The sequence below is a fragment of the Heterocephalus glaber genome, unplaced genomic scaffold (assembly GCF_053883595.1).
Source record: "Heterocephalus glaber isolate CG9 unplaced genomic scaffold, H.glaber_assembly_v1.0 deba00001532, whole genome shotgun sequence".
NCBI lineage: Eukaryota > Metazoa > Chordata > Mammalia > Rodentia > Bathyergidae > Heterocephalus > Heterocephalus glaber.
Genome location: NW_028258330.1, coordinates 11,348,835 through 11,370,220, shown reverse-complemented (window position 1 = coordinate 11,370,220; position 21,386 = coordinate 11,348,835). Strand labels below are relative to the sequence as shown.

The 21,386-nt window shown below is 38.0% G+C and overlaps 1 protein-coding gene across 1 annotated transcript in view; it reads left to right on the top strand.

The window, feature by feature from the left end:
* Positions 1–20,955: 20,955 nt before the first annotated feature.
* Btbd3 (BTB domain containing 3) overlaps positions 20,956–21,386 on the top strand; it is a 30,603-nt gene continuing 30,172 nt past the window's right edge. Inside the window, exon 1 of the mRNA XM_004840826.3 lies at positions 20,956–21,094. The gene's annotated coding sequence lies outside the window, so the exon portion shown is untranslated. The remainder of the gene's footprint in view (positions 21,095–21,386) is intronic.

The window sequence follows — 21,386 nt, the reverse complement described above, 5'->3', positions numbered from 1 at the left end:
AACTGTGATATATGAAAGACTTTTATGAAAAACACTACAAAATAGTATTGACAGATATGAAATAGACAATTAAAAATGGAGAAACATTCCAATCAATGTTCTTGGAAAAAAGACTTAATATTATATTTTCTGATAATCAAATTTACTCATTCCAATCAAAATTAGTTTAGAGGGAAGAATTTAAAAGAACAATTTTTAAACTTTTTATTAACTGACTTATTCTCAAGCTATCTGAACTAAATTAATTTTTTGATTCATGTCAAAATCTAAACTAGATTTTTATAAAAGAAAAGCGTAAATACACCAATTGTTTTGCATGCATAAAGCAGGTATGAGCACTAGATTAGATTATTCAAAATACTCCTGCTAATTGTTATTAGGAAATAAAACCCTTTGATCTCAGTACTTCTGTTTTATATTATAGTATACTAGCAAGATATTAATTTTACTGTTGTTTTATTTATGCATATATGTAAACAGCAAAAATTGAATTACAGAACAGATTGCAAGGTCATTTTAGTCTCCCAGTGTCATGCCAAGCAATGGCTGCTAGCATATAGTATGTCCTGTCCCCTTCTGTCTTCCTTTCTCTATTTTTCACCTTTTGTCTATTTAATACCAATATACGTACTTTCACAAGAATGGAACCATAATAACAACACTGTTTTAATCCTTTTTTGATTCACATACTATACAATACTTTCATGTCAACAGATATAAATACATATCAATTTATATTCAGTAAATGCAAAATATTCCAAAATGTGCTAACACTCATTAAACTATTCTTCCATTAAAAAACATTTAAGTTGTTGCTTTTTCTTTATGTTTATGAACATTTGTGGCAATGAGCTTCTTAGAATTGGAACTGTGAAGTCATACGATACATGTGTCTATTTTTTAATTTGATGCACACTATTAAACATAATACTGAACTGAGTTTCCAAAAGTTAAACCAATTAATTCTTCATCCTGGAGTAAAAAAGAAGAACCCAATACTCAGAATCTGCATCAAAAGTACTGGTAGGTATTTCTTATCTTTCTAGTCTTTGCTAAGATGATAAGTAATATGGGGGTATTTTTATTGAATTGTTGAACTAAATTAAACATATTGGAGCAAAGTAAGAAAGCATGGCAAATTTCTGCTTTATGTTAGGAAGCATAAATTTTAAGGTCATCTAGGTTAGAGATATTTATATTGAAAAGAGGCCTTTTTTGCAGTTCTCCAAGGAATTAACTTATTTTATGAATATTATCTCCATCTTTTCAGGCTAGAAAACAGGCTGCACCTAAACAGAATGCAAGTTTGGGATTGTGTTTATTGTTCTTTTTTACCGACCTATTTGCCATAGATATTCAGACAGTCATCATAAACCACCTGGACATCTTCATGTGCTAGAGATGCTTCCAACATTCAAATCCTCAGAAAATGAAGGAAGGATTAACATATTAAAGAATGGGATTTATATTAAGAGTATGAACATAACACTGAGAATAGACAGAGGTAAGAAAAAACACAAGTTGACATAAATAAAAAGTAAGTGATAAATCAAATTAATTTCAATATCATAAACTTTAATGTAACTTCAAAGTTTATCAATAACTTCACAGTTTATTCTGTTACCAAATGGTATCTTTGCTATTTATGAGGTTTGACAAACATAGTGGTCTTTCTATAGTTGAAAAAATTTTAATATTGAAGGTATTTAAATTTCCAATTTTTCTCAAATCCTCAGGAGATCTGATAAGATTAAACCTTTCATTCCCACATGGGAACTATAGACATGGGCTAAAAGTAGCTGCTTCCTTTATAAAGGAACAAACTTCATAAGCTCTGTTCACCTTCTTTACTCATTTATATTACCTGCCTACTCTTTGCTTAAGAAAATAAATCAATCTTGAATTTCTTTATAAATTTTTATTACTAGGGGAAAGAAATGAGAACTCATTATGGACTCTGATTAGCATATCAATTATACTTCAAAAGGACAACAAATAAGTTTATAATTCTCTTTAGACATTTTATTTCAGGAAATGATTTTTTTTCCTTAACATTGTTCTACTAAGTTCTTTCCAGCTACCCGACCAAACAGATGACTTCTTGCTGAAACATTGTGAGTTAATGCATCATTTAGGAGTTGCATAGATTTCCACTGAATTTTCCATGGTCCTAACAGAAACACTTATTGGACTTGATGTCAGCAGGATCTGCTTTATAGCCAAGCAACTTAGACCTTTTATTTATCAGCCCCACTTATATCGGTTCACTTTTCCCTAAGTGAGTACGTAATCTTCCTGAAGTCACTCTCAATATTTTATAGACAAACATTAACAACCTCTGAGAAAGATTATGCTTTTCTTCTCTAATTAAAAATTATTCACTTCGGAATTTATTTGGCTCTGATTAAATTCTCAAAATGTATATTTTAGATAAGTGAGTAAATTTGCAGCCTTTATTTTCTTCTACCCAAAAAGCATTCTTCAAATCCCCAAATGAAGGAAATAAAGAAAGCAAAGATTTAAAAAACTACAACCAGATAGATATTAGGATGATTATCCTGCAGTTATTCCCCTTGACCTAAATAAGGTGGGATCTTTCCGGGCCCAAGCAGGGCAAATACTGTAGGAGCCCTGCCAGATTACCCAGTTATCTCTTTAATCCTTCCATTCTTCTTCTCCTTCTTCTCACTTTCCTCCAACTCCTTCCCCTCTTCTTTTTGAAATAAGGACCATGTAAATTTATTCCTGTACCTACTTATAAAAAAACATCACTATGAATTCCCAAAATACATAGAATGAAGTGTGTTACATTTGCCACTCAAATATCACAGTTCACAGTTATTACCAACGTCATAATTTTCTGAAAGGAGGACCTATTATAGGCGAGCAAGTTGGAACTATAGATATGCGCCACACTGAGTCAGATTTGAGTCTGTTTTATTTACAGCAGGCAACTAAGAGGGGGCCAATGCCCAAAAAGTTCTCTTGGTGCTGAAAAGCAATTTGATTTCTCCTTTTAAATGATGCTTTCATTTGGGGAGGGCTCCAGGAGAGAGCAAGGAGAATTTTACAGAAGCAGAACCATGCCAGGTTGCAGGGCGGGGGAGGCAAAAGGAAGTTTCACACACTAGGTGAACTACCAAACATCCTGCAACTGCAGCAAGTTTTCTGCCAAACAGGATGTGAGTTTTGGGTTCTTTGTCCAAGCACAGGCACATAATGGTGGTAAGGCTCAAGAGGGACTTGGGTTGGCTATCACATTCCCAACTCAAAATGAAGTCAGGTTGGTTATCACAGAAAAATTCTTGGTAAAGCTCTGAAAATAACCAAGTACCATATGTTCTCAATTTACACTAATATCTCATTCTTAGAAAAGTCCATCTATGCTAAAACTGTCCAAAATATATAACTTTTGTTGATTTGTGAAATGGAGTAAGGTTTTAGGCTAAGATAAGTGTTTTTTTCTCCTCAATAAATGGTGGAATTTGTAGTTATTTTACTACTTGAGAAAGATTTCATTGTGTGAGGAGGTCCTGCACATCTTTGACTCTGGCCTATTCATGAGCAGTATCACCTCTCATTTTCCCACAACCAAAAATTCCTCTTAAATTTTTCAAAACATTTCCTAGAGATGAACAATGTTCCTCTGCTGAGAATTGCTGCCTCAAAATTTATCATTAACAACAGCTGAAAAGCTTCCATCATCTCTATTTCAAGGATTCCACTGTCCTTGTAGATGCTTTCTCTCTCCTCCCCATTCCCTACCACCCTAACCCTGGAAGTTTCTTAACTCCAAGGGAACCTACCATCTAGTAACCCTACTACCTCAACCAGCACTCTCAAGTTCCTCATGTCGTCATGATATAGGGGAAAGAGATGTAACTCCCAAACCTACTAGATATCCGAAACATGAGTTCATGTTCTCTAAAATCAAAGAATGTGTTCTAGGAAAAACAGAGGTTAAGAGTAGGAAAAGTTTATTGAGAGACAGAAGGGGGATTGGAAAGTGGGATGCCTGCTCACCCCACTTTTCAAAGATGTTTTATACAGCAAAGCCATGTGGTGAGGCGGGTACAAAATGGGACAAAAGTATAAGACCCAATGGAAATCTACAAGGTGGGCATGAGGTGGGACAAAACCGTGGCCAACCAATAAGATTACAAGTACAGTCACCCAGGTAATATTGATTAAATGAGGGTCAAATAGGGGAGCAAGTCATGTAGCAAGCTACAAGGATTTTCAGTGAGGGTGGGGGTCAGGGATAATTCCCAGAAAGGCTGGGTTAAGACCTTGGCCCCCCACCCAAGTGATTGATATGGTTTGGAATATCAATCACTGCTATTCATCCTACATGGATGTGGTAGTTTCCTCTCCTTTTACAATGCTGGCCTTCAGTAAATGTGTCTTCACTCTCCTCCACCTTGGCTCCTTGTGGGCTGGCCCTGTCTAACTGCCTACAACATATTTAATTAACTTACCTATCTCCAATACTCAGGTCCCTCCTCAAGCATATTAAAGTCCCTTTGCTTCTTACAGTTTGTACCTTCCAACGACTACTCCTGAGGTCTGTGGCTGCTTTCCCCACTCAGTGAAACCTAAAAGTGCTTGGGGATATACACCCTCCCCCACATTGGAATCAGAGTACACAAGCCCAGTTCCTTCGCTTCAAGGCTTTAGAAACCTGAGGTGCAACTTATTCTCTAGAGCTCTCTACAGGATCAAGGGGAAGCATGGACTTTACTGGTAATCACACCTTGCTGTGGCTTCTTCACCCTCTCTGTCCTGCTTCCCTACTCCCTTGAGGTCCCTCCTGAGGAACATTCCCTTTTTAATCACTTGCACATGACTATTCATCTCAGAGTTTGCTTCTAGAGAATCCAATCTAAGATAGTAGGGACAACAAAACATATGCCCACTTTTGTAGGCAGGAGGGCAGGACTTGGAGAGAGTTTCCAGTTCTGCTGTCCTAGCCACAGTTCTGAGAAATGGTCCTGTACTGCTTTATAGATTTGAGTGGATAAGTTCCTGTACCTCTCCTCTCCTGTGCACCTGGAGTTGTCTGCCCAGAGTTGGTCATGATGCTCTAACCTATCTTGAGTAAAAACACATCACAGATATGCATTGAACGGAGAAAGGCATTTACTTAATGTTAGTCCAGCCATTACTGTAAGAAGATTCTAAAAGAACCTAATTTTGAGTCTTATGTCTTATTCAAGATTAGAAAGAGAAAGACAGTAGAATCCATTATGGTAATGGATAAAATCAGGAACAAGCCAGGCTTAGAATTATATCTCCCAGCTCCCTGACACGAAAGCTTTTTAATCGGGTTGAATTACCCCCTCTCAATCATCTGTTAGCACATTGTGCATTCCTTTATAGAGGCTTTTTTTCCTATTCTGTGACTTACTGAAGCCACTTGTTTACTAATTGTCAGGAATCTGTATCTATATCATCTTTATAGCTGTTCCACCCACTAGTTCCTAGGTCTGCCCAAAGTATGCTTTCAATGAATGTCAGTCTCTCAATTGGCACATATAGTGATGGATTGGATATCCTGTTCATATGCTTGATGTGAGAGGGTAAGTCTCTCTCATCCATCAAGTTGATCACAATGTCCCATGAGCAGTAGTATGTGTTATATCTTCCTTTTTCTCTTTAGGTCACCCAGTGTAGCCCAGGATGAAGGATAAAAAACATTGCTCACCTGAACTCTTATAATATCATCCTATTGTCCTGCCTGTCACCAGCCACTTCTGACTCTAGTCCATTCTTCCCATTGGGATCTTTCTAACAACACTAAAATCTGATTATGCTGCTCATGTCAATCCTTTAGTGCCTCCCACATACCAGTCAAATTTTATTTCCCCTTGCAGTTATGATCCCATTCTAAATTCCAGCCTTATTGAACAATGTTCCAAACACACTGCTTCTCTCAGACCCTTTTTTTCATATAGGCCATTGCCTCAGTCTGAACTGTACCCCATCACACTGCGCCTGTGGGCTTGGACAACACCCACTCGAACCTCCCAGCTCCAATCCCTTCTCTGAAACCTTCTCTCTTTGCTAAAAAGACCCAACAGATCTCACTTCAATTGGCAATGTATAGTGATCTGTACATTGTAACGGCATTTCTACCTGGAAGTAATTTGTTTATCCCTAGGCTATGAATTCTTCAAGGGAGATAGCTGTCTATGTTCTTATTTACATTCCTGGAACTTGAAAATATCATGTTGGAGTGAAAAAGAATGAGAGTTGACCAGCCATTTCTTGATAAGTTCATTCATTCATTTGTTCCCTTGGTACTTCCTAAAAATGGGCAGACTACAATAATGGGAGCTCCTGCAAGGGATCAGATATAATGAATTCACTAATGAGGCTAGAGACACTGAAAGTCAGGCTCATTTACGTCACAATTTGCTTAGGGCAAAACATGTAAATATAGAAATGGTAATGATGATGACATCTCCCTTAATAATTTTGAAAGCATTTGTGCTTTTGTAGTCTATTTTTCACAAATTTTAGGTCATTAGAAAAATTTGGGAGAGGTTTCTGGGTTATAAGTATACATAAATTATTGACAACAGAACTGAGGTTTAGGAACATTAAGAGACTTGCCTAACAGTCTAACATACAAAAATAGCCCCATTACTCACCCTTCTCTATACCATGCCTGCAGCATCTAACTTTGTGTACCTCCCACTATGACTCTGGTTCCAGCTACATGACTTGTTTTGGTCAATGGGATATCAGTGAGTGTAACATTTTCAGAGGCATGGAAAGTCCCCATGCAATGGGGCTTGCTCACTCTTGCCTTTGCCATCGCCATGGGAAGGACTTGCCTAGCCTAGATTGCTGGCCCCAAGGAAAGGAGAAAAATACTTAAAACAGAGAACAACCATTTCATAATCCCAACCAAGTCTTTATAGATAGATTAGGACCTACATATGAGAGTGAATCCAACCAAGTCTAGAAGAACTTCCCAGCCAGGTTCAATTAAACCATTAATCCCCAGACTCATGAGCTTATTGTTTGAAACCACAGAATTTAGAGGTAGTTCTTTATAAAGTGTTATTGTGACAATCCACCTAGTTTTAAAAATAAGCAAAGCTAGAGTTTTAAAAGCTAGAATTAGAGAAGATAGTGAGCAAAGTCTTCTTTTAGCAGTCCCTATATATACATATTGGTTACTGTGTGGAACAGTAGGAGCCCGAACATTGAAGGTAGAACATATCCAACTGAAAGAGCTCTGATTTCTCTCCATTTCTTGAGGATTTTCCTTCTTGAGTAGCTCTGTAGCTCACCAGTTGACAGTGCAAAGATATTTCTCCATGTTATAGACAGATCATAATTTTCTAATATCCAAATTATTCTCTTAATAGAAAAAATATTTTTAGAACACATTATACCAGGCTACCCAACATAGAGATTTAGAGTTCAAATTTGAGAGGTGAACTGTGGAGATAAGGGCGCCCAGTCATAGAAGTCTAGATGAAAGTTCCTAGGTCAGAATGGGAGGAATGAGAAGATCTGGAGAGGTTAGTAGAGGATGTTTCTTCCAAGCATCTCCTAGCAATCTGTTATGATAATCCCAGAGAGAGAGAGAGAGAGAGAGAGAGAGAGAGAGAGAGAGAGAGAGAGAGAGAGAGGTTAAGAGGCATGAGGTATGAAGACTGAGATGTAGAATTGAATGGGATTTGGCCAGTGGTTTTAGGGCATGGGATGGGAGTGGAGGCAAACACAATGCTTTGGAGTTTAAGTAATAAACTTTTATTCCTGGGACTCTCATGAAGTTAGAACAGAAAGGAATACAGTATATGCTTGTTCCAGAACGATCTTGTCCCAGTGTATAAAAACCAGCCCTGATGTGTTGTAAGACCAAAGAAAGGGGACTGCAGAACCAAGATTGCCCTGCCTGCAATTTTGTGGGTGTATGGGAGGGACTTAAAGAAACATAGCCCTAGACTGCAGAAAGACCAGGTACATTCCCACAGTTTGGGTCAGAAAAAACAAGGACTTATAAAATGGTCAGGGCTAGAGTGACTTCATCCAAGCTGGAGTGTATCTGGTTTATTTCAAGATGATACCAGAGCCAGGCAGGCACCTTCCTGCAACCAGGGTGCAGTTGTAAAGCTCTGCATGCCACTTTAATTGTTTTGTTTATTCATAGTGCATTGGGAAACAATGAAGGGATAACTGACCAGGGTTATTGAGGTGCAATCATGGTGGTTATGACTCAAGATAGTTGTGGTCAGGTCAAACTCAATCCCCACAGTGTTGTTTAGTAGCCTTGACCATGCCAGCAGTTTAGAGGACTGGACAAAATCCCTCCTGGCATGGGCACATTACTCACTCCAAGGACTTGGCACCCATGAGTCTGAAACCGCCTTTTGCCTATAGGCCTGATGGCATCAAACTCTAATGAAGTGACCAGAGGCAATTTCCAGAAGATTCTTCCAGACTCAGTGGATAATCTGAAATAAGTGGATAGCTTTAAGTCAAGTGTTGAGGTCCTGCATTTGTAGGTGGGTACTCTGAAGAAAAAATTTTAGTGTTAAAATCATTGTTTAACCTACAAGGTAGTGATGCCAAGGGACTTGGGTTCCAATTATTAAAATTGAAACAAAATATCTCCATGATGTGATACTATACCAAACAGAATGGCTATGATGAAATCATGCTGGTCAAAGATTTTTTTTTTTAAAAAAGGATGCAGATGGGAATATAAAGTGACTCAATCACTGTCCAGCCTTATCTATAAACAGGAGTGTCTGCCTGTTTTCTGACCTACCTATTCCCTAGATAAACTCAATAGAAAATATATTTATACTTACCTGACATTTGTAAGGGAGTTCAGAGCATCACTATTTGCAATAAGAAAAGCTCGAAACAACTCAAATGTCTGTCAATGATTAAATAGATGAATATGTTTGTACTACTCATGCAAATAATATTGTACAATAGCAAGAATCAACAATGCACTACCACAATAATAATCTGATTGGAGGCCATGCATTTAATATGGAACAAATGAAGACACAAAGGAGCACACAGCACATGTAATTAAAAAACAGATGAGATGAGTACATGTCAGAAATGAAAATATTAGTTATTCTGCAGGAAATGGGCAGAGGCACTGAAGGCTTTTGGATATAGTCATGTTCTGCATCTCAATCTGGGTGCAGGTTTCATGGATGTGTTTAGATTGTGAAAATTCATCCAGTTGTACGTTTATGACTTTTGTACACCTTTCTACACATATATTATACTTTAATAAAATTTTTTTAAATTGATATTAAACTTCAAATCAAAGTAATATGTGATGAAAATATGATTGTCTCACAGCTAACTGCCTGTGTATTTGTTGCTAAATTAATAACTTATAATTAATGTCCTCAATTTCAAAATGGGAGGTACTGATAACCATTCTGTCTGTTCATAGAGTTGATTTTTAAAAAATCTAGTGAGTTAATGAGCATAAAAAAAACTTTGTAAACTGCAGAAATGTATACACATGGGAGGTATTCTTAATGGAACAAAACCAAGAGGAATTTCATCTTAATTTTTAAATGATTTTGCACTGTTAAGGAATAGCTCCCTTTGGAAAATGATAGTAATTTTAAGTGTTTTGGATCAAGTTTTAAAAAGCAGGTTTGTCAATTATATAATGGTCTTTAATATACTCAGATTGTTGCTTTTGTTTCAGAAAACAGAAAATTACATGATAGCTTGTAAATGGCACATTCAATTTCCCGCACTAAGAATGCTTGAAAAGTGAAAGGTCTATGTATAATGCAGGAACTCAAATTTAATGGCATCAAATGATACATAATTTGATTCATTCAACCACATTTCCAGAAATTAATCACTGAGTGTCAGTATCTTTCTGTCCTTTATGACTCACTCTGTCAAAAGAAAACTCCCCTTTTGCCACAGCACTGCTAATCAGAAATAGTTGGTTCTTTCGATTTAGTATTTCAATCCAGTGCTCAGCATCTGGAAACATTTTAAAAGGTCAGACTGCTACTCCATTATTCAATTTAGTAAAGTTTCAGAAAAACCTAATAAGCCTCTTTTCTGTGCCTCCCAACATGCTTAGAATCACCTTTAGAAATCAATGGAAACTTTGCTTCTTAGTAAAAATTAGGAGTAAAGATTCAGAGAGGAAACTGGAATGCATGACCCACTATTTCTGTTTTTCCCCTGATGTTGCTTCTCCAGAACAGTTTTCTCTAAAGCCTTGCAGCAGAACTTTGGGAATGGCTAATTATTTGTATGGTGAAAATACTGTCCTGTGGATTTTAAGATACCTAACAATGTGTTTGTCATCTTCATATCACTATAACAAATCGCTGAGATAATCAACTTGGAGAAGATTTATTTTGGCTTTTAGTTCAGGAGGTTCCAGTCCACGGTTGGTTGGCCTCATTGCTTTGGGCCAATGGTGAGGCAGCACATCACAACAGGAGTGTGTGGCAGGCAACTCATCTCATGGCCAGGAAGAAAAAGACAGTAAGAAAAGCGTTGGTCGCCACATTCCTTTCAAGGGTACACCTCTAGTGATCTAAGGACCTCCCCACACTAGTTTCACTTCCTGAAGGTTCTACCACCTCCCTATACCTGGGGACTAAGCCTTTGACATGTGAACCTTTGGGGGATACTCAAGATCTAAACTATAGTAAGCAGCATCCCTGGTCCCTAAACATTGATGGCACTAACACCTCCCCCTCTGCTATGGCAGTGAAAACCAAAAATATCACCTTAGAGGTGGGTGAAGGTGCGACAGGGTGTGATATTCCCTCCACTTGCTCCATATGGGTCTCTGCCAACACATTTTTCTTTAGATCTGCTTTAAGATTCCTATGCTTTCATAAATCAAGACTTTTTGGAGAGAGTGTAGATGTATAGTTTCTTGTATAGAAAGTCTGCACATAGCCTGATGGTTTGGAAGATGCTGAATTTTTCCTTGTTGTCCTCAGGACAGGTGGGCTCCTGTCTGGTGGATTTACCCTAATGGCACACCTCTATTGAGGATACTGAATTGTGAGCAAATAAGGGAAGGTAGCAGGAAAAAGAAAATCCCTAAGGGAAGTGAAGATAATCTTTAGATGGGTCTGGGAAAGGACTCTCCTGGTTGAAGTGTATCTCCTGGTTCTGCTCTGCTCATTCAGGTACAGGAAGAAAAGATTTCCAAATGCCAGCAGTGGGGATTCTTTGACTTATTTTCTGGGGACACAATCATGTACAGATCATGAACAAGAACAGAATGGGAAATTAGTTTTTTGAGAGCAAAATCCTGTCTCAGATAAAAAGGAATTGGTAGAGAATGAATCATTGTCATTTGATGAGTGGGAATTATAGGTAATGATCCCAGCCCCCTTGGCCCTTCTTCAGAATCTCCCTGCCCTGTGTACTCTCTGCTGAGTCCTAGGGTTCTCCAGCACACTGAGCACCAATGGCCCACAGTAGTAATGTGGCTCACCACTCCTTTGGTTGTTTCTCTTCCACACTTCACCAGTGGTGTTTCCTTGAACTACTACCAAATAAACCACTTTCACTTGGATTCTGTTTGATAGTTTGGTGCTGAGGAAAACCCAAAGAAAGTGGTCTGGTGTGATATAGACTTTTCCTGTCACATTGAGTTCTTGTATTCCTCAAGCCCACAAAGCTAACCTAGGGAGAATCAGGATCCATAGGTCTTCTCTGGTCCAAGTGATTGTTTGGTTAGAAGAATACTTTCTTTAGCTACACACAAGAAGTTTCAGTCTTTTCTTTCTTAAAAGGATTTACACAGTAATAAAACTTTTCAAAGGGCAAACAGCATAACCTAACTAGTTGGTGTTTTCTGAGTCTACTTTTTGGCATTTACTCATCTAGGCACCAAATGATGCGTGGTGACTTAAAGTTCTAGAAATTGTAATTCACTCATGTAAAAAAATAATTTTAAAGCCTGTTTAAAGAGAAAAAAATATTCTACAGGATTCTGAAACTCCACAGGTGCCAAATATGTACTCCTAGAAAAGGAAATGCCTTGTTTTCATTCTTAAACCATAGCTTAGTGATATTGACAATTGATCAAGTACAATGACTCTTACCATAATGTCTGAGTTTCAGACTCTATAAAATCTGTATGATTCTTCAGTATGTTTTTCTCAAAATTCCATCAGAAAAGGTTTTTGATGATGAATTGAGCCATCAGTTGTGAGATGCAGTGAAAACACACATGTGAACTATAACTTTGAATTGACAATAGGCAGGTAGGAATGCAGTATAGGGAATGGGGAAGGGGATGTTACCAGAGACCCCTGAAGTCTCCTGTGAGCCACTACACTGCAAAGCTAATTAAAGAATAAAGACAGAAATGAGACTTGGAGAAAAATCTGGGTCTTGGGGCTGATCAGTGCTGCTCTGGGCAACAAAGACCAAAAAGCCCTCAAGCATGGGAAGGAATAGAGCCAAGTATGCTTTGAAGGTATGTAGTGATATACGGCCAACATCTGGCATGAGGCACCAAGTAGGACTATAAGGAAGGAAGCACTATTTAGATAGAATAAACTGGTACTGGGACTGGGTGCAGTTAGCAAGCAACCCATAGGGTTAGTGAGAAGCCATGATTCAGGGGAAAGGATTTTAATTGTGGTCACATTGACCTCAGCTGCACGTACCTCACTGCACGTAAGCCCTGCCACTTCACAGATCAGGGCTTAGGTCTCTGTGGCAGCCACTGGGGGAGGGACTATACTTGCCCCTCCTATAGTCTGCCATCTGACATGCCCATTTGAGTCACATAGGGCTTCAGTCTAACTCCTGCTATAAAACAATATAGCCAAGTTATGGAAAGCAAGAAGTATGTGCTGCTTATAGCCCACTAGTACTGGGCAGGGATGTCTGCTACAGTGTAGCAATTATGAATAGTGCATGTCTATAAATATTTATTTATTAAATCTTTTGAAATTAGATTCACAAATTTGACAAAATGTGTAGCATATAAAACATTTTTGGAACTTGAGACAATGCAGAAAGTCTTAAATACATTACATCTATTTATTTTTTGTTTAACTGATCAGAGATTAAGTTCTCTTCTATTGTTTAGACACATAGATTTTTTTTTTTTTTTTTGGTACAGGGGATCGAACTTGGGACCTTGGGCCTGCGAGGCAGGGGGCAGAACCACTGAGCTAAATCCTCGCCCTATCCACATAGAGTTTTAAAGAGAGAAGTTTTACTGGGGATTTAGCTCAGTGGTGCAGCCACATGCCTCAGAAGCACAAGGTCCTGAGTTCAATCCCAGGTACAAAAAAAAAAAAAAGAGAAGTTTTAAAGGTGTAAAAATGACTGAACTATGAAGAACAGTTCTAAAAAACTTTTTGTGATTGAGTTCACAAAAAGAGATATTCAACATTGTAATAACTAAGACAATGTTCCAGGGCAAGGGTCTGGAAATGAACAGAATAAAACATTAAAGGACTGACTGAATGAAATACTATACTTGGTAGATTGACTGGATTAATGCCTATATTCATGCCTTATGCTACTGCCTCCCATGCCCACTCTAGGCTTGGCCATGTGATTTGCTTTAGCCAATGAAGCAACAACTTGATGGTCAGTCTTGAAAATAGACTTGTGTGTTTTTGTTCAATAGGGTCTCTCATTGTCCAGCAGGACAGCCCAGATTTGCTTTCAGATCAGTGGCTGACTTCCAGGAGAGACAACATGGAGCAAATCTGAACTGTTTCATTTGAGGTTGTTCCAGAACAACCAGCCTCCAAGCAACCCCCTATTTAACTGTGAATCCTTGAGATTTCATGGAGATGAGTGGAGATCTCCCCAGCAGCAGTCCCAAAGACTTGATGAGAGTAATAAAGTCTGAGGGAGAATTTAAAATGTCACAACAATGAGGTCACAAAATTCGCTATTGCTGGAGAAAACATGAAGCATAAGACTATAGTCATCTAGGTCATTCTGACCTGGCACAGCATGTTTCTCTGGACTTTTTGATGCCATAAAGATAATAAATAATACCAGTAAAGAAGCCTTTTCATATTGCAATTCTGATCTGGACTGTTTAACATAAGTGACTGAGAATGTAATTGTAACAACTGGTTTCCTGTAATCATCATCATCATCTTCTTCTTCTTCTTCTTCTTCTTCTTCTTCTTCTTCTTCTTCTTCTTCTTCTTCTTCTTCTTCTTCTCCTCCTCCTCCTCCTCCTCCTCCTCCTCCTTCTCCTTCTTCCTCCTCCTCTTCCTCCTCCTCTTCCTCCTCCTCTTCCTCCTCCTCTTCCTCCTCCTCTTCCTCCTCCTCCTCCTCCTCCTCCTCCTCCTCCTCCTCCTCCTCCTCCTCCTCCTCCTCCTCTTCTTCTTCTTCTTCTTCTTCTTCTTCTTCTTCTTCTTCTTCTTCTTCTTTCTTCTTCTTCTTTCTTCTTCTTCTTTCTTCTTCTTTTTTTAATTTATAAAAACCCAGATCCCTTGAACATCATTTTGGGAGAACTTATCTTGGAAAATTAGAATTTAATTAGTTTTCTTCCCTGATGGTCATCCTCATTTTGGCTTGAAAAAGCTCTCTACTCTTACATTTGCTGTGCCTCAACTTGTCTTTTAGGTTGACAAAGTGATTGATTTAAAGACAGCGAGTCTGAGGTGGTTTCAGCAATATTAATTACATCTGGTACATTAGGTACAGCCAAGTAATAATCACTGTAGTAGAAAAGAAGATGAGAAATATTTGTCACAAATGTTAGTTAGTTCTTGTATTTATATATAGGATTCAAGAGTAAATACATCAAATAAATGTAGCCATGATAGAAAAGGTTTCTGACATACTATCACAAACACTTTCTCCATTAAGAGACTTGCTAAATAATTTACAAACATCCAGAGAACTATCAAGATCCACTTGGGATGCCAGAATTGATATACACATTATTATTATTATTATTTATTTTTGGTACCAGGGATCAAACTCAGGACCTTGTGCTTTCAAGGCAGGTAGCAGCACCACTGAGCTAAATCTCCTGCCCTTATACACATTATTTTAAAATAAAGACATTTGAGATTCAGCAGATGTGGAAGAAAGGCTTCTCAGAGGTCCCCTTATCTCAGCAAAAGTAGGAATATCTGGGACTATGGCTGTAATGCACTCCCTCTCTGGGGGCATTTCATCACCATGAGTCAAAAGATGAAGAAGACCTTTTGTACCTGTATAAGTGAACAATAATAAGAATTTCTATAGCTGTATATATGCCTCCAATGTATTTCTCCCCCAAGATTTTCAACTGTGTGTTTGATTAGTGAATAAGTAAATCTATTATCAGTTGAAATTTTTGGTTGATAACATAGTAAGGATTGTTTCACAGGCAGAAAACATGTAAAGCAGCATTAAAATCTAAGCAAAAAAGTGTTTGATAAATGGTTATTATTATTTTTGCAAAGAAAGATAACCTGGACCTCGCGTTGACTAGACACAGTGGCACATGCCTGTAGTACCAGCTACTTAGGAGGCTGAGGCAAGAGGAATACTTGAGCCTAGGAATTTGGGGCCAACTCGGGCAATAGAGCAAGACCTTATCTGCAGAAATAAATAAAATAAAAATAAAAGAGTTAATTATGGTATTGCCATTGGTTCTCATAGAAACCCATTTGTTCTTTCCATGTTTTTTTATTCACCCTTCTACAAATCAGTGTATATAAAGCTACTTCTTTTTACATGTTTAGAAAGCTACTCCTTTAGTGTGGTCCTATATGCATGCAGATAAACTTTATTTTTCTGTTAACTTTTGAACTTCAGTTTAATTTACACACCCTTTCTAAGTTACTTTTGTCATTGCTGAGACAAAATATTTGACACACAAAGTTAAAGGAGGAAGGATTCATTTAGCTCCTAGTTTGTAGAGATTTCAGGCCATAATCAGCTGGCTCCAAGTCAGTGTGGCATGGCAGAGTGCATCTCAGAGGAGAAACAGTTCATGGCAGGCAGAAGACAGCAAAGCAAAGAAGCAAATCCAAGTAACCTTAGTAGCTTCTTTCTTCCCCTTTTATATTCTAGGGTTTAGGGCAGGTACTAAACCAATCAGTGGACTGATTTGGTAATCACACACCCTTAATCCCAGCATCACACACTCTAGATTCAGCCACATCTGAAAAATCACCCACCCATGACTGCATGAGGCTTTGGGGAGACACCTAGACCCAAGCCATAACACATCCCCAAATTCTGAACCTAAGAGCATAAAAGAAAAATTATTCCTCCCTGACAGAACTTGTACAGAAGTGTCATTATTCAATAGTTTGCAATGAGCCCTTATATTGAATCCTAAAGTGGAATTATCTGTGTAGTATTTAAACTCAAGGCTAGATTAATAAAAGTGCTGGGATTGTGTAAGCCATTATTAGTTATATAAAAATATACCGGTGCTGCACATGTACTACACGTTATTTGCCCTATCTTTAGGGTATTTCAGAATGATTTCAAATGCTGTTGGTTTAAAGTAAAGCAAATATGAGGACACTTGGCAATAATTTTATATCAAAGATTTTATAATACTTTAAAAATACATATATACAAATATATATATGACTAGTGACTCTCAAATTTTGGCTGTATATGAGGATCATCTGAACAGCTTTTTAAAAATTCCAATGCCAAGATAATACCCAGGCCAAACACAATAGAATCATGGGAGTGTGACACAAACATAGATATGAAATATTTTTCAAGTTTCACAGGTGGCTAGAAGTAACTGAAATGTGGTGAGTCTGAATTGGGGTGAGCTGTAAGCAGAAAAATCATACCAGTTTTGAAGATATATTATTAAAAAAGTATAACATCTCAGTACCATTTTTATATTTACTTAATTCTGAAATGATATTTGGGTTGTTTAAATATAATATATTAAAGATAATTCTGTTTTTTTTGTTTAACTTTTTAAAATCCTGACTACTAGAAAATTTTAAATTGTACATGTAGCTTGTATTTGTAGCTCACATTTCTTTCTATTAAGCATTACTGATCTACGGTGTCTTACTAAACTAGAAATAGGATGTGTAGAAATAATTATTTTAATGTTCACATAATTTCATATTTACTTAATGAAGTATGTGTATGCATTAAAAAATGGATATAATGTTCCATAGGAGGTTCATTACAGAGTTTCTTACATTGTTTTTGCTGTTGCATATGCAAAATGATTCATGAATTAATTTTTATGATTATATAAAGTTTAATATTTTAAATATTGAACTGATGTAGGATGTGAGATACAGGCATAATCAAAATGCTCAAAAGTCATATTGTTATGATTTTGTTTTTCAATCACATTTTGTCACTGGGAAATAAAATATTAAAGGAAAGAGGGATATAGAACCTATAAAAATAAACAATATGGTGGTTCCTATACATTTTGTTGAATTTTGATATTTTCATGGCCGAATATTCTTATAGTCAGAACCACCTACTTTGCTGTTAACTACTGAGTAAAGAGACAATGTTTACTTGTGATTCTCATGTGTACGAATTTTTTTATAGCATTACTCAAAAGAAAGATCATAGAGAAGGTTGTATATGAACAATTTAATGCTAATTGTGTTTTTAATTTAAACTATTTAAAGCTAACATATTGGTTAAACTTGTTAAGTACCATTACAAGGTTTGTAAATCTTAAAAAAATTTGTGCTGGGTTATATTTAATTTATTTCACATCTCCTGTTATCACTATTATATTCATCAGATGATAATTATCACCCATGACTTGAGGTCATTACTTTCAATTTTATTAAAACTCTCTCTTTTTCTAGTACAGAGTTTCTTTAATCCCAGATTAATTTATTTCTCAGTTGCTGTGGCAACACTCATGAAATAAATATATTCAGATGTTCTCCTAATAAACCATCATCTTAATTATTTAAGCATTATTAACATTCTGTGTATTTTCCCCCATCATTTGCTTTTGTCAGTCCCGTAGAAAAGGAGGACACAACAGTACTGGTTACAGGACTACTTTGCAATTATCTTTGTTTACCTGGTAAAGGCTGCCAGTCTACCATCCTGTTATAAACCTGAACCCTACCTTTTGTCATTTTTATGCCAATTTTTATGCATTTTTCTTATACATCTTCATTAAGTCAGGAAAATTATTATTTTTTAAGCTAAACTTAAAATTACCCTTTAAATAAAACAGGCAAGGCAACACAGAAAGAGAAAATAAAAATGGGACGTTTTAGTTCTTTCTCATCCTCTCTTCAGTTATCCTAGGAGATCAGAAGCAAAGAGTCAGTGGAATGGGAATGGTAATTTATTTGTTATTTATCAGCTTTGCTTAAAATATTTCTAAAAGATTCTGGTGTACTTCAGTGCTTTCACCAAACCAAAACATACAAAGCTGACAACCACAAAGGTACAGTGATCAGGAGAGTGATACCCAGAGTTAAATACCTGAATGAAACTAGATTGGCTAAATCATTTATGTTCCATGAAAGGCATCTGTTACATTTTTCCTTAAATTGTAGTTATGTTTATTCATTTTTTGGTAGATTATTTTATAAATTCCCTGAAGATAGGGGCATTGCCTAGTATATAACAAGTTATAATATTTGTAGAATAAATGGAATATTTTAACCATTTTGCATAGTCCCCATAGCTATAGGCATTCCCAGAAAAGATCCATAAACACAATATTGCTTGAGTGCTATATCACGCAACTACTCTGTGAGATTGTCAATTATTTCAGAAGAAAGTTCTTCTTAGCTTTCTCCCTCCTAGTAGTAAGAAGAATGATGTGACTTGGAATTTACTTTGAATAAAATGTTGAGATGTGATTTCATGTATCTGCTTTGCACATTTGATGTCTTAGAGTATATTAGGCTCTGTCTTCAGTTAATAACTAGTTAGGGCATTTATTTGTAAGTAATTGAATTTATCTATTCATCACTTTCCTTAGTATGTCAGAGATGGAATTACCAAAATTTCCTTTTAATTCTTAAATTTGTTTTTTACATCTTATCCAGTAAGCTGAGAAAATGCTTTCAAATTGCCAATACTCACATTCTCTCCTCTTTTGGTTTTTTCCTCCAGTGTTCATTCACGAGTAACAATAGTTGCTATTTATTTAGCCTCTACTATGCATGCAGTGGGTGCTTTACTTGCTTTTATTTGTTCATAATCTAGCAAGTTAAACATTATAATGCTTGTTTTTCAGATGATAATTATTTACATAACCTTCATTTCCTTCTCAGATGTTTTAGCCAGAGTTCTCCAAATAAACAAACAGGATATATTTTATATATGAATATAAACTACATATATATGTCAAGGATAAAAACTTCAACAAATTGAGATTCTAAGATACATCTCTGTGTGTCTCCCTCATTTATTTATTTATTTATTTATTTATTTATTTATTTATTTATTTTTGGTACTAGGGATTGAACTCGGGTCCTTGCACTTGCGCAGCAGTCAGCAAAACCACTGAGCTAAATCCCCATCCCTCTCCCTCTGTTATTTTAAGGAATTGGCCAATAATTGTGGAGTCTTGAATTTCAAAATCTGCACACAGGCCTGCTGATGGACCATCAAGCTAGAGTCCAGAAAAGTGCAGTTTAAAACTGACTCTTGGCAGAATTCCTTCTTGCTGAAGAGAGTTTGGTCTTTTTCTATTAAAGCTTTCATCTGATGAGTCTTACACACATTATGGAGGGTAGTGTATTTTCCCAAAGTCTACTGCTTTAAATGTTAATGTCATCTAAAACACTCCTTCACTGAAACATCTAGAATAATGTTTGACCATCTGGGTTCCACGGCCTAGCCAAGATGACACAAAACTGACCATTACACAAGGTTATGATGCCATGTTAGAGATGAGCACAGTCAGGCTCAGAGATATTAAGTAATTTGGACATTATCAGTTTATTATGGGGCTACTATATTATAAAAGTATTTATATTCCAAAGCTTAGGTTTTTTTCCTATGTATACTGTCCATCAAACTAACGGTTTTTCAATTAAGCAGCACTATGTTCTTCTAGGGCCAAACTCACCTTAAAAGAAGCACTTAGTGACCATAGCTGTATATTTTATGGCTCTCATTTATCTACTGATAAACATTTATCAGGAATGATGTTCTACTAATGAGGCAGGTGCCTGTCATGATAGACAGCTCTCTACTCTCAAAGAAGCAATCACAAAAGCCAGGAGTCATCTGGTCCTCCACAATCTCCATTCCTGATGCCAACGCCTGAATTTAAAACTCTACGACTTCTTTTCTGGAATATATACTATAGAATTTCAAATTTCTAGTGTTCACTTTTATATTCCAAATTCTGCACTGAATCTGCACCACCAGTCTCCCCTATGCGCTATCATAAAGCTGAAGTCTTGGGCTAAGGGTTAAACATTATTTCCAGATGAGTTTTAACCACGCTTCCATCTGCTGTTTTAACCCTGCACTGTGCATAATGGTCAAATTTTGAGCTTCGCCACTTACACCTTTGTGTTGATCTTTCTTTCCAGGGGAATTTGTCTTGACTCTAACTCTGCCTATGCTTCCTCCTCTTTCTCAATCAAGCTTTAAGGAAGGAGCTATCCCCCCCCCCCCCCCGCTCACTTAAGAGGGTAGTTATTAGGGTGATCTCTGTGTATGCACTCTTACCTACTCATAAAGAGGGCTGGACTCAGTTTCTGGAAAGGAGTTCTAAAGCCAAATGCAATTTGTCCTTTATTAACAGATAAATGAACTGGTAAAAAGAAAATTAGTTGTGGGCTGAAGGTGCAGTGATCTCCAGCAAGGGAGAATCGCTGGCTGGTCCCGACCCATCAGCCTCTTTGGTAGGGGTCCAGAAGCCCCGCCTACTCCTAGGTCTTGCCGAAGGAAGAGGCAGGCACTGCGCATGTCCCGTAACCAGGGCCGCCTCCGGGCGCAACGCCCCGCCCCTCTCCGGCCCTCGGGTGCGCGCTCGCGCGGTCCCGGGGAGCGTGCCCTGCGTGCGGGTTCCCGCCAAGCTCGCCGGGCTCTGGAACCCTGAGTGCCCGGGCCGGAGCCTGAGGAACGGGCACCGGGCCGAGGCGGCCGGCAGCGGCGGTACCTGAGGCGACAAGGAACGCGGGCGGTGAGTGCAGGCGCCCCGGGTGGGCGGGCGCCTTCGCGCGTGCGCAGCGCCGGGCCATCTGGTCAGGGGCGTGCGCCCGCCGGAGTGGCGGAGCGCGGTGGGGCTGGGTCGGGGGCCGTGGCTCGGGGGTCGCCTTCGGGGGCCGGGGGTGCAGGGGCTCCTGGGACCCCGGCCTGGGAGCCAGTGGCGGGGGGCAGAGCGTGCGGGCTTCGAATGGGGCTCTAGGTGGGCGCTGGGGTCGAGGGCGAGGCCGGCCGCCGTCTGGGGACCTGGGGCGGGCGAGGCGAGCCGG